This window comes from Vicugna pacos, chromosome 18, assembly GCF_048564905.1.
Source record: "Vicugna pacos chromosome 18, VicPac4, whole genome shotgun sequence".
In the NCBI taxonomy this organism is placed as follows: domain Eukaryota; kingdom Metazoa; phylum Chordata; class Mammalia; order Artiodactyla; family Camelidae; genus Vicugna; species Vicugna pacos.
This window is the reverse complement of record NC_133004.1, coordinates 14,966,238-14,980,788: the sequence shown is the minus strand read 5'-3', so window position 1 is coordinate 14,980,788 and position 14,551 is coordinate 14,966,238.

Below are 14,551 nucleotides of genomic sequence, written 5' to 3'. Positions count from 1 at the left end.
ATTGGATTTGGGTCCTACCCAGGTCATCCACGATGATCTCACCTTGAGACCCTGAAGTTAATTATCCTTGCAAAGGCTCCTTTTCCAAAACAGGTCATAGTCACAGGGGCTTGGGGTTAGCACAGGGGTATAGCTTTTATTTTGGGGGGGTCACCTTTCAAGCCATATACATCCCAACGCCACATCACCATTTCAAGGTCAGTCTCCCCCAGATACACATCAAAAGGCCCACAAAGCCTTCTCGTTTTCCACCCAGAAGACTTCCAGCCATGCTAGTCTGCCATCTGAGGCCGTCCCTGAGCAGGCTGCAGGCTCCCCCTGCACTGGAGATGCTGAGCTGCTGCCCTCCATCCTTTTCTCATCCCGCCTCTTGGACTGTCCTTCCTTCCATGTTCCCATCCTGGGCCCTGAATCACTTCCCTATTACTCCATAGCCAATTACTACCAACTTAGTGGCTTAAAACATCATGAATTTATTGTCTCACTGTCCCTGTGAGTCAGAAGTCCAGGCCCAGCCTAGTAGGGTCCTCTGCTCAGGGTCTCACAAAGCTCCCATCAAAGTGTTGGCCAGACTGTGTTCTCATGTGGAGGTCTGGCCGCCCAAACTCATTGAGGTGTTGATAGAATTCATTTCCTTGCAGCTGTGGGCCTGTGGGGTTCAGAATTTTGCTGTCTGTTAGCTGGAGGCCACCTGCCTTTCCTAGAGGCCACCTGAAGTTCCCTGCTCTATGGAATCCCTCCACATGGCTGCTCACTTCGTCAAATCAGCAAGGAGGAAGTCTCCTCTCACGGAGGGCCCAGTCTCCCTTTCAAGGGTCTTACCTGGTTATGTTGGACCTACTCTTAAAAATGACACAAATGAACTTATTTTCAAAACAGAAAGAGACTGACAGACATAGAAGACAAACTTATGGTTACCAAATGGGGAAGGATAAATTAGGAGTTAGGAGTTTGGGATTTGTAGATATACACCACTGTATACATAATAGATAAACAACAAGGTCCTACTGTATAGCTCAGGGAACATATTCTATATCTTGTAATAAACTATGATGGAAAAGAATATGAGAAAGAATATATATATACACACACACACACAACTGAATCACTGTGCTGTACACCAGAAACTAATACAACATTGTAAATCAACTATACTTCAATTAAAAAAACCTCTGTGAGACCTTAACTACACCTGTAAAATCCCTTTACCTTTACTCTGTAATATTGCTTAGGATGTATCAGAGATCCTGCCCATGCGCAAAGGGAGGGGATTATATGGGATGGACAACCAGGAGGCTGGAATCTTGGGACCACCACAGAGTCTATCTGCTTCTTTGAAGTCTGTGCTCCAAAAGGGAGCTTCCCAGTCTACCTGTCTCACAAAGACATCGCCGTTCCTCTCCAACTGGGTCATCCCTCCCTCTTCCTAACTCTTGGTGGCTTCAGTTTTACCCCGTTTACAGCACTAACTGATTTATTTAAGAGGCAGCAAAGTGGCACCACGCAGGAGTAAAGAACAAGGACTCAGGAGTCAGACCACCTAGGTCCATCCTGGCTCCACTTACTATCCGTGTCACCCTGGGCTACTCAGCTTTCAAAGCTCAATTAGAAACATGTGGCAGAATCTTTTTGTGGGGTTATTACAATGATCAAATGTGCTAATTTTTATAACACAGTTAACAGGGTCTGGTTCACAGAAAGGATCCAATATATGGTTATCCTTTATGAGTCAGGATAGGCTAGGTTATAGTGCAGTAACAAACAGCCCCTAACAGAGAAAAGCTCAGCGGCTGTAAACAAATGTTTCTTCTTCCCACGTGCTGTGTGTCTGCTGAAAGTTAGCACGAAGTTGTGTGCATTTTAATTAGGGTCCCAGACTGATGAGCAGCCATCAAATTGAAGAGAGCAGGAGGTCTCACTAGGCAAGTGAATGGTCCAGCTCAGGGGTGAAATGGGACACTGGTGCTTCTAATTCATTGGCCAGAAAGAGTCACATGATCCCACTGGGAGGCCAGGAGAAAACCTCCCAGGACGCTGAAGTGGGGAGACCCACATGTGGATGCTCGTATCATTATTTCTATTACCATGAACCTCATTTCACCTTAAGGAAGAATATGTCTTCATTATCCTTTATCCACAGCAGCACCAGATCACAGTGCCTAGCGCACACGGAGCTCTTAAGGACAGAAAGTTAGGAAGCCTAACTTTAAGAATAGGACAGTTTCAGTGCCCACACACACACACACAAAGAGACTTGATCTTCTTTATAACATACTCTGAAGAGACAAAAACATTTCCATCTACCCTCAAATATTTTTCTTATTTGCCTGCAACCATGTCTCCTATTTCGGCCATTAGCTTGATCCATTACAGTCTTCAGAGGTGCATTTGTGACAGCCCAAGGCATGGGACTGCCAGAGCAGGGCAAGATATTTGCTAGTCCACCGTTTTCTGCTGAGCCTGCTACCAGGGCTGCTGTCCAATTCAGCCAGCCTTTGCTGAGTGCAGGGCCAGGCAGCGTGCTCAAAGCCGGGGGAGGGTCTAACGTGCACCCAGTCCTCAAAGAACTCATCATTTAGAAATCTTAGCATGGCAGGCAGAGCCGAGAGAATGGGACAGAAGACGGATATGTTTTGAAGGGAGAAATAATAATGCTGCCTAATAATTATAAAGTGTTTTCTGGGTGCCTGGCTGAGGAAACAGATATGGGAAATTTAATCCCCAAAGCAGCCCTCGGAGGATGGAGACTAGAATTTCCTCTTAACGGGAGGCAGATCGGAAAGGATTTCCACGGCTCCTTCTCAGGATGAGTCCTTGCAGGAGATGATTAGTCTGTTATCAGGACTCAAAAAAAAAAAAATGTGGAGCAAGAAGACAGAGAAAAGGACAACATTAGAGTTTTCCAGAAGCTGGCCCTATTAGCAATGTCGCTCATCAGCAGTGTGACCTTGGGAAGTTGCTTAATTTCTCTATGTCCCCGAGCTTCACTTGTTAACGTGGGCTCCTGGGTACTGGTCCCCGTGACCAGGCACATGCTGGGTCCACGAGCATCACTCCCCATCTCCCTTTTCCTCCCTCTTCTCGAGGAAGAAAGAGCAGCAGGGGCATTGGGACCCTGAGCAGCCTCCCTGCTCAAAAGTCAGACAATTCTGACTGAATGGAAAAAAATTTTTTGAATGGAAATTTTTTTACAATGTATTTTTAAGACAATTTTCAAATAAGTTAAAACAGTTATTTTCAGAGCCAACCAACAGCGCTGACTAGGTTTGGGAAGGGAAGAGATACGGTTTTGGAAAATGCCAAGTAATTAAACTCTATTACAACCCTGTGCGTGCATTCCTTTTTCTGCAGAGAAAGTAAGTCCACGAGTTGGATGTTGATATGTGAGCAAGGCTGGACTCCAGCATCTTGGGGTGTTGGAATGAAAACCCTGCAAACTGCAGAAATGAGCTCAGCAGCACAGACAATCTTCTCGCCTGGAGCGACACACGGATCCACGCACGATTGTTTGGGACTTGGCGGCAAGAAGCAGTGGAAATCATTCTTTGGAAAGGAAAAGAATCAGCAAAACTGGAGGTGGGATAAAGAAGAGACAGAAGAAGAGAGCAAATGGGACAAGAGAAAGACAGTGGGGAATGGGCCGGTTGCCTCTGCCTCACGCGGCTTTGGTAGCTTGTGGTAAATGAGTTTCTAATGATGCTTTTTAAAAGCGAGTCTTATCTACTGGGGCTGACACAGCTCCTGCCGCTTCCTGGGCTGTGTGTGTCCTGGCCAAGCAGGTGAAGCAGGAGGAAGAAGGCGTGAATCCAGAGTTTTTAGTCTCTTAGTCACCTGGGAAGGACCCCAGACAACCGCCCCATTCCGACCCCCGAGGGTCGCAGTCCTGTGTGGGAGGGGGACACAAACAGGCTGTGAAAATGCTGTGCTAATACGGGCTTCTTAGAGCACCGGCTGTGTGCCAGGCATGGTATCTTTTGAATGAATGCACGGAGGAATGAATGAACGAGTGAATGAAGCGCTTGGCTCTCTGTAGCCAGGGAGAAAGCATCCCCCCCTTTGGGGTGGGGAGAAGGGAAGCAGGAAGGCTTCCCAGAGGTGATTTAGGAGGATTTAGGAAAAGAAGACATACAGGGGAGTTTGAGGCAGAAGGGAGGGCGTGAGGAAACGCGCGGGGGACTGTCAGACAGCACATTGCATCCAGGGAATTTCAGGTCATTGGATTTAGGCGGGAGGGTTTCAGAGACAGGCGGAGGAGGTGATAATGATAACCCTTATTGGGTGCCCACTGTGTGCCTGGGGCACTTGACAATATCTAGAGACACTTCCAGTTATCACAACTGCAGTGGGGGTGGGGGTGCCGCTGGCATGCAGGGGATGCAGGCCAGGGATGCTTCCAAGCCTCCCGCAGTGCGTGACATAGCTCTCCTCCCAAACCCTGCTGTGTTCCGCCCTGGTGTGGACCACTTTACCCTCATTTCATCCTCATCGTAGCCCTGAGGTGGTGCATTTATCCCCATTTCTCAGACCTGGACAACGAGGCTCTGAGAGCTTAAGCCACTTGCCTAAGATCACACAGCAGAGTGAGGATTTGAACCCAGGCAGGCGGCCAGGCTCCAGCTCCCTGCTAATAACAGCTACAGGAGAGAAATCCATTGGCCATATCGTAATGGTCTTCAGATGCTGTGTTGCAGAGTCTGGGTTTGTACCTGTTCTGCAACACACAAATATTTTTCATCTACAGGTTTTCCACCTTCTCGCTCACTAGAGTACTTTCCCCCAAAGAACCAAGAGTCAGAGGTCAAATAAAATTCCCATTTTCGTAAGCAGAGACAGAGCAAAAAATTTTTTGATGCGTTCATTATATACCGCCCCTTCCCCCACCCCAAGTCAGGGAAATTCTGACCTATCAGTAAATATATCTCTAAGAGCAATTGCCCTGTTTTATTCAGAAGAAGCCTTAAAAATACAATTAATGGAAGTCTCCCCATTTTCCCTCCTCTGCAGTAGGGGGAGCAAGTCCAGTGTGTTCTGTTACCATGAAGCTTCCTTAAAACTCTAATCATGTGCACAGCGATTTCTCTGCAGCGCTTCGTGGCGATGTGGTATTCTCAGCGCGTGCTGGTCAGGCCTGCTTTTCCTTCTAATTAAGTCACAGGGGCCGGCCTCCCCTGAGCTGTGTGGGCCACTGCAGCACGGAGAAGAAGGCGCTATCTCCAGCCTCACAGCTGCAGAGCCAAGCTCAGAGTTTTTGCAAGCAGCCAACCTGAAAACAGGAGTTCAGTTCCAACATCACTCCTGCAGTCCTTAGTGGGAATCCAGCTTCAGAGCAGGACCTTCTCTTGCTAATAATATTGCTAGTCTTCCCTGCAGTCTGGTGTGGTAGGAATTAACCCACCCATTCCACAGATGGAGAAGCTGATGCTCAAAGAATCCAAATTGTAAGCTGTGCAGCGGGAATGCAAACCCAGGCACTTCACTTAGCACAGGGTATAAAGAAATAATAACTTTGCATTTATCTGTTCAGTGGCTTTAGAGCAGAAAACTGCTTCTGGTTTTGTGCCCTACCTTGCACGGTGCCTTTGCTCAATAAGGACTAAATCTGCCACACAAAGCAAACATATCGCAGACGAATGGCCCTGCAGGGATGCTTGCCCTTGACTGATTTCATTTATTTTTCTCTAAATAACCCTAATGGGGTGATAGCTTATAGTGGGGTCCCTCTGTTTGTAACTCATTAAGAAGAAAAAAGGCTCTGGAGAGAGTCATCTTTGGGTTTGTTTGAATACTGGCTCTGTCCCTTCCATGCTGTGTTACACAGGGCAAGTGAGTTCACCTCTCTGAGCCTCTGTTCTGTTGTCTATAATGTGGTCATAATAACACCCACTTTGCTGAATTGCTATGTGAGTAAATGAGCCCAGGGCAGAGGAGATTCTTTGCTAAACTTTTAGTACACACTTTAGGTGATCATTTAATTCCTCACTCACTTTTTTTTATAAATTTTAGTTTCTTACTCATTTCAGCACTAACTTAAATTTCATTTTTTTCTTTGATAGTTGAAGAAAGTTGGGCTCAGAGAGGTTAAGCATTTGCCTGGAGACACACAGCTGGAAGGTGGCATGGCCAGAATTTGAAAGCTGAGCAGTTGAGCTTCAAGTTTCTCTCTTTCTGAAGTACCTTGGTGCCTTCTAGGAGGGCTTAATAATCTGGAAGTTTGATTTCAAATTTAGAGTATTTGGGGGGGGGAGAAAAGGGGACAAGGAAGATATTTCAAGTAGTCAGGATGCAGAAGAGGAGAAATCTGTCTTTTGAAAGAGAGCACTGCTAGGTCTGAGTTTGAGGAAAGCTGATTCTGCTCCAGGTCTATTGTGTCTGGGGTTTTGCTCTCTGGTCAGCAGAGAGCAAATGCATCACATCAAATCCTTTCTCAGATGGGAAAGGATTATAAAACAGAACAAAACAAAAAGACAGACAAGAAGAAACCAGATGTATTTCCTGAAACGAGACACCGAAGAAAGAGAGAAAACAGGCTGAGGTTTTAAATGCCTTGTTTATAGGAACTTGTACCCAAAATATATAAAGAACTCTTACAAATTAATAAAAGAAGATACACAACCTGATTTAAAATTTGGCAAAATATTTAACTAGACATTTGTCCAAAGCTGACATACAGATGGCCAATAAGCACATGAAAAGATGCTCAATATCATTAGCCATTGGGGAAATGCAAATCAAAACCACGGTGAGGTACCACTTCACATCCATGAGGATGGCTAAAATAAAAAAGATGGTAAAGTGTGTTGGAGAGGATGTGGAAAAATTGGAATCCTCACACACTGCTGGTAAGGAGGTAAAATGCTGCATCCACTTTGAAAAATAGTATGACAGTTTCTCAAAATGCAAAATGTAGCATTACTTTATAACCCAGCAATTTCACTCCCAGGTGAATTGAAAACATGTTTATATAAAAAATTGTACCCAGATGTTCATATCAGCATTATTCCTACTAACCAAAAAGTAGAAACAAAAGTGTCCGTCAAGGGATGAATGGATAAAAAAACATGGTCTATCCATACAATGGAATATCATGCAGCCATTAAAAGGAATAAAGTACTGATACTTGCTATAACGTGGAGGAACCTCAAAACATCTTGCTAGGTGAAAGAAATTGGGCACAAAAGATCTTCTATTGTCTAATTCCATTTGTATGGATTTTTCAGAAAAGGCAAGTTTATGGAGAAAAAAATTAGATTAGTAGTTGCCTAAATGATGGGGTGATGGAATGGGAGATAAGAAATGACTACAAATGGGTGTGTGGCTTCTTTCTGGGATGATGGAAATATTCTAAAATTTGTGGTTAAGGCTGCACAATTCTGTCAATATACTGAATATCACTGACTTGTACACTTGTAATGGACGAATTGTATGGTACATAAATTAAATCCTAATAAAGCTATTAAAAAGGATGACTGGTCCATTGTCTCAGCTAGTGAGGATCAATCATTGAACCCCAAGCAGTCTGACCCCACCTTCTTGTCCACTACACAGTACAACGTTACTCCAGTATGAAGGTAAATCCTCAACTTGTGAAGTCACAGATTTTTTGGGGGTGGGGCCCAGGAACCCAACTTGGAAAAGCCCCGGAAGGACCAGCCCCCAGCTTTGTTGCTGGTAGAGGAAGTACCCCAACAGCTCTCAGTGCAGTCAGCTACCAGCCAGCCCAGATGCGAAGGAGGACCCGCCCCTGATAGCATCTCAAGAGCAATCAAGCCAGCAGTACGACCCGCTTGTCTGCTAGATTTGTGTCATGGTTTCCTCCACCTGGCCAGCCATTCATCCAGAACAAGCTTTGCAGGACTGGACAGCCAACTAATTAATTGTTGCATCAATAAAACTCAGGTTTGGCCATCTCATGATGAATTACATTGTTAAAATGAACTTAACAGCCGCATTAAAGAAAGAAAACAAGGGAAATCAATACAGGAGAATTTCCTCAGCCAGAGTCAGCATTTCTCACGGAGGAGAGGTCAGTGGTGAGACAAGCACTTAGCACAAAGCAGAGATGATGTTTATCACCGGGCAGACCATATTTAGTTTACAAGCAGGATTTTAAAACAAGAAAAGCAGAACACTGGAGCCCCAGAAGTAGTAGAATGTGGTTGGCACAAGGCCCAGGCTCTGGCGTCGATGAGACCTTGGTTCAAATACCAGCTGCTCCACTTCCTAGCCACAGATTTGGGCAAGCCATCTAACCTGGCCTCAGTTTCTCTCATCTGCAAAATGGGAGCAATAATAGGACTGATCTTAGTGTCCTTAGAAAGATTGACACTAAGATGAGATGGAATGGAATAACATTGCAGTGCTTGTTAAGTACCTGTTCATTAAATGCTTGCTATTGGTCATGTAATATTTTTCTCTTGTTAATCATGGAAGCAGAAGTCCCACTATTTCCATCCTCCTCTATGACAGGTGACATAGTAAATTGCTCTTTAAATTTACACCTCTTTAAAATCAATTTTTTAAATTAACATTTATGAAAATCAATATGTTGGGCATCCAGGTCTATACATTTTAGGACATGTCTGCCTGTCTGTAAGCAATCACTATGTTAGTCTGCTCGGGCCACCATAACAAAACACCGTAGACTGCATGGCTTGAACAACAGACATTTATTTCTTGCAGGTTTGGAGGCTGGAAGTCCAAGATCAAGGTGTCAGCAGGGTTTAGTTTCCTTGGGAGGTTGGGTTCTCAGCCTGCAGACGGAGCCTTCTCCCTGTGAACCCACATGCCAGAGAGAGGATGCCCTCTTCAAATAAGGGCACTAACTCCATTCTAGGGGTTCCACCCTTATGACCTCATCTAAACCTAATTACTTCCCAAAGGCTCCACCTCCAAATACCATCATGTGGTAGGGTGAGGACTTCAACATATGAATGGGGGGCACAAACAGCCCATAATGCTCACTGTGCAGAAGAGATCTTTCGCTTGCCCCGAGTTCTCTCATGCTGTCCTTTTGTAGTTGCATCGCACCCTCTCCGCCCCCCACCACCACTCATCTGTCCTCTCCCTCCCTACAGCTTTGTCCACTGGAGAATGTCACATAAATGGAATCATGCAGTATACAACATGCTGAAACTGCCCAGTTGCATGTAGTTCACTTCTTTTTATTGCTGAGTGGTGTTCCCGTATGGGTGGATGTCCCACATGGTGTATCTATTCATTCGTTGAATACCACTTACATGGTTTAGGTTTTGGCCATTATGAATAGAGCACCACTAAATGTTGATTCATGGGCTTTTGTGTGAAAGTAAGTTCTCCTTTCTCTAGGGTAAGTATGCAGGAGTGGGCACTCTGGGTCATATGCTAAGAAAATGCATTTAATTTCTTTACGATTTGCCCCTCTGCCCACCAACATTTCCATTTGCTCTAGCAGAGTATGAGAGTTCTAATCAGCTTGTCTGAATCCAGTATTTGATATTGGCAGTACTGTCTACTCTAGCCATCCAAATAGGCGTTTAGTAGTATCTCATCATGGTTTTAAGTTGATTTCCCTAATGGCTAAAGGTGTTGAATATCTTTTCAGGTGCCTATTTGCCTTCCATCAACCCTCTTCAGTAAAGTGTCAGTTCAAATCTTTTGCCCATTTTGTAACTTGATTATCTTTTGACAGTTGAGTTTGAGAGTTCTTTATATATTCTGGATAGGGGCCCTTTGTTGATTACATGATGTGCAAACTTTCACCCTGTCTGTAAGTTTGTCTTTTCATTCTCTTAACAGCATCTTTCACAGAACAAAACCTTTCAGTTTTGACAAGGTCCGATTTATCAATTTGTCTTTTACGGAGTGAGTGCACTTTTAGCATCATGTCTAATGACTCTTTGCCTAACTCTAGGTTACAAATATCTTCTTCTATGTCTTTCTAAAAGTTGTATAGTTTTACATTCTATACCTAGAGCTATAATTCACTTTAAGTTAATTTTTGTATAAGATACGAGGTGCAGGTCGAGGAGCTCTTTTTGCATATGCTTGTCCAATTGTTCCAACACCATTTGTTGAAAGAATATCTTTTTCCATTGAATTTCTTTTTCACCTTTCCAAAACTCAATTGGACACATTTAACTGGGTCTGTTTCTGGACTCTATTCTCTTCCATTGATCTATGTTTGCCAGCCCCTTTGCCAATTCCATACTGTGTTGATTATTGTGATTTCTTATAGTAAGTCTTTAAACTGGGTGCCATGATTCCTCTAATTTTATTCTTTGTTTTTGGATTATTTTGGTTATTCAAGGTCCTTTGCCTTTTCACATCAATTTTAGATTTGGGTCAAGAGATGATTTTTTGGAAGGCTTTTTTTTTTTTTCCCCTCTAAGGTTTCCATTCCTTTTACACATCTATGTCCATTCAGGTTACCTATCTCATCTTGCTGAGTTTGATAGTTTGTAGTTTTCAAGGGACTGGTTTGTTTTAGCAAAGTGCTCGAATTTACACATGTAGCGTTGTTTGTAGGGTTCCCATCTTACCCTTTTGATAGCTGCAGGGTCTGTAGTGCTAGCCCCTCTCTGCTGGTGTCGGTAATTTGTCTCCTCACGTTCTTCATTTGCAGTCTTGTTGGAGACTTTTAAAATGCATTGATTTTTTTTTTCTTCAAAGAACCAGTATCTTTTGGTTTCATGGATTTCCCTTACTGCTTTTCTGTTCTCAAGTCCATTGATTGCTACTCTTTTCTTAATCGTTTCCTTGTTGAAAGCAAATCAAATAACACTGTGCTGTTTGCTTGGGGATAACTTGCTCATTATGTTCAGATTTCTTAAAGTGAGGACTGAGGCTGTTGATCTGAGGCCTTTCTTCCTTTTTAATGCAAGCATTTAATGCTATAAACTTCCCTCTAAGCACTAATCTGTTTCCACCCCACAAATTGTTACATGCTATGTTTTAGTTTCATTTGGTTCCAGTTATTTTCAAATTTTCCTCGAGATTTCCTTTGAACCTTTTTTCATATCCCATTTTAGTTTATAAATTGTGGTTTTGACCATATCGCTTATATAATTTTTTTTGCCAGTGGCTTCTGTAAAAAGGCTTAACTTTTTACAGTCTGTTTAGAGTCCGTTTTTACCACCTCAAGAGGAATGCGGAAATATTACCACCACACGGGCCTTTCCCCCCTCCCTCTTTGTGTTGGTATTGGTTTGGGATTACATCTATATACATCAACAATCCCACTAGACATTACATTTGCTTTCGATAACTCTATTTTAGAGTATTCAAGAGGAGAGGAGTAGTCTATTATATTTAGGCCAATATTCTCCATTTCTGTCGTTCTTCCTCGATTACCAATATTCCAAATTTCTTCTGCGGTAGTTCCCCTTAGCCTAAAGAGGTTCCTTCAGCAATTTTTTAGAGAAGATGTGCTGGCAGTATATTCTCTTACCTTCCCCTTGTAGAAGAATGTCTTTATTTTACCTTCAATCTTGTAGGGTAGTTTCTCTGTATATCAGATTCTGAGTTGACAGTTCCTTTCTTGTCCATTAGAAATTTTGTTCTACTTTCTTTTGACCTCCGTAGTGTCTGATGAGAAATTCATCTAAGTTGTTATTTCCTTATAAATAATATGCAGTTTTCACCTCTGGCTGCATTCAAAACTTTTTCTTTGCCTTTAATTTTCTGAAGTTTGATTATGGTATCTGTGGGTGTGGAGTTTTGGGGCTTATCTTGTTTAGGGTTCACCAGGCTTCTGTATATTTATGTGAGGGTTACATCTTCAGTATGGTCTCTGAGACCGTGTTCAGTTTTTAAAACTCTTGTCTCTCTGTTGTGCAGATTGGGTAGTTTCTACTGATCTGTCTCAAAGTTCGCCAACTCTGTCCTTCCTTATTCTCATTCTGCCATTGCATCCTTCCAGTGAACTTGTCTATTTTTGTTATTGTATTTTTCAGTTCCAAAATTTCCATTTGGTTCTTCTGTATGCCTTCTATTTCTCTACCGAAACTTTTAATAGTTTCACCCATTTCAAGAATGTGTGCCTATTGGAGTATTTTTTTATTATTTTTGTCATAAATGTTTTCATGTTTTTTTCAAATCATCCCAACATCTGTGTCATCTTCTGATTGGCATCTGTGGGATTGTCTTTTCCCATGCAAGTTGAGTTTTTCTTGATTCTTCGTAACTGAGCAGTTTTGGATTAGAGACTTACATTACAAGCCTGAATGTTGTTTAAATCTTATCAAGGATGTTGGTATTTTTGTTTTAATGAGCAACTGAGCCCATTGGGTTGAGGCCACGTGTTCCTACTGCCTTGTTCTTGGTGGTTGTTTCCATGTTACCTCCACTTTCAAGGCCTTGCAGAGCTATTTGGATGTGACTCTTGCATGAGCACCCGTTAGCCACTCTGGGATCCAGTCTGTGTCACTGTGAAGAGCCAGATCCACACAGGTGCAGCTCAGGGATGAGCCCAGGAGTTCAACCAACATGATGGAGTCATTTCCCTGAGCTTCTCTCTCTGCGATCTGTCTTCCCGTACTTTTTGGTTTCTTGGTTCTCCCCGTTTTTCTCCTCCATTTTTCAGAGAGCTGGGCTTTATTTTTCTCACTCTGTTATCACCCCCATGTATGGGTGTGGAAGAATGAGGATAGAGAGGAAGAGAGCAAATTTTTTCCCTTACTTTCGTGGGACCACCTCTTCATCCGTTGGAAAGTAAATTTCCTCCTCAGGAGTTTGAAGCTCCCTGCTGCTGCTGCTCTTGTCACTACCAGGGCACCCCTTTCCTGTTCCTAGAGCCTGGCTGAAAGGACTTCTCCTGGAGCTCTCTCTGTCTTCACTGATGCCCACATCTTGGTTTAGGGGCTGCTTTGAGTTCAAGCCAGGGGATACCAGAGGAAAAAAATGCTAAATTTATTGACGATTCAGTGGTACTTCCAATTACAGTCTTTTCTCCAATCTACCTGCTACTTCTTACTTTTCACAGTTCTCAAAACCTGATCCATGCGTTCTGCCTAGGCTTTGTAGAGCTATGCAGTTAGAGAGGGCAGTCAGGTCTTATGTACCTGCCCCGTCTTACCCGGAATTGGGAGAGTCTGGCTGTTTTCAAAGCAAGGCAATGGTCTTATAAACTAGAAATCGTTACAAGCTTATTCATTAAAGTCAGAGAAACTCAAGTTTGAAAGCCTGTTTTTACTTTCTAGGTTTGCCCAAGTAATTTATGTAATAAGTATTATCCCCTCTTATGAGGGCTTCCATGAATTAAATAAATTCCTTAAGAGCAGACAGTTGGTAATTAGCATAAGCAGAATTTGAACCCAGCTTGCGCTCTCTCTAAGGTCCATTTTTCTTCCAGTACCATGTACTGGCATAGAACCATTTTATTACCTGCAAGCATAACGCGTATGCCTTTCTTTCTCAGATAATGGTGATTGATGGCAGCCCTTAAATGCTGGAATTAGGTCGTCAAGTCCCAGTACTATTTTGCTCAATAAAACAATAAAAACCTAAGACAATTCATTGCTTTCTAAGCCTTTGTTCTTTCACAGTGATTTGTGAGGGGAACGGCCACCTTCTCTGGCTTTATGCCTTATCCTTTGAAAACACAGCTGCCTTAGAATCCTGACCCTTCACTCCAATTTGGCAGATAACTATTTCGGAAAAGAGACAGAGCTGAAGCTGCTCAGGCCAAAGGCAGGTAACATTCTTAAGGAAAAACAATCCACTCTGTCCTTGTGAAAATGAGGGACAGTAGTGAGCACTGAGACCCAGAGAGGGATGCAGTAATTATATGCACTTTATCTCTAGAAGACATTTGGCCAATAGCTTGGCTCCCTTTGGAGCCAAAGAGTCTGATAAATTGTGGTTAGTTTTAAGAGAAAAAGTTTAATTCACCCAAGCATCTTCCTGACTCACTGAAATACCCCAGTGAATTGATACCTTTTCATCTGATGCCAGGAAAGTCCTATGATATTCAGGCTCTAGAGAAAAGGGTGAAAAATATGACAAAGGAGACAGGATGGAAAGCCCATCATTCTTACGGAAGATAGTGGGGCTCTGTAGTCTTTGACGGTCAATGAGTTTTTAGATCACAAAAGCAAGGGATAGAGCCCTAAAATAAAAGTCAGGAGACTGCCTCAGTCAGGATTCTTTCAGTAGCTGGTGTTAGAAACCATCTCAAATTAGGCTGAGGAATAGAACAAAAATATATTGGCTTGAAAACATATGATTTTCTGTCTCTACAAACTCTAGGAGTTACACTAGCTTCAGGCATGGCTCAATCAAAGTGCTCAACACCAGGAGTCTCTCTACATACTTCTATCTATGTTGGCTTTGTTCTCCATCTGACTCTCTGAATATGATGGGGGATGGCCACCAGCAGCTCCCGACTCCCAGCCTAACTCTTTAACAACTCTATCAGAAAGAAAGCATGCCTTTCTTAATAATTCTGGAAGAATCTTGAGGGTAGAGTCTCATTGCCTTTTACTAACTCAGCTTGGGTTATATGCTTACCTCCAACCATCACTGTGGTCATGAAGTTGCATTTCTCTGCTTGGCCAAGCCTAGATTTCTATAGATC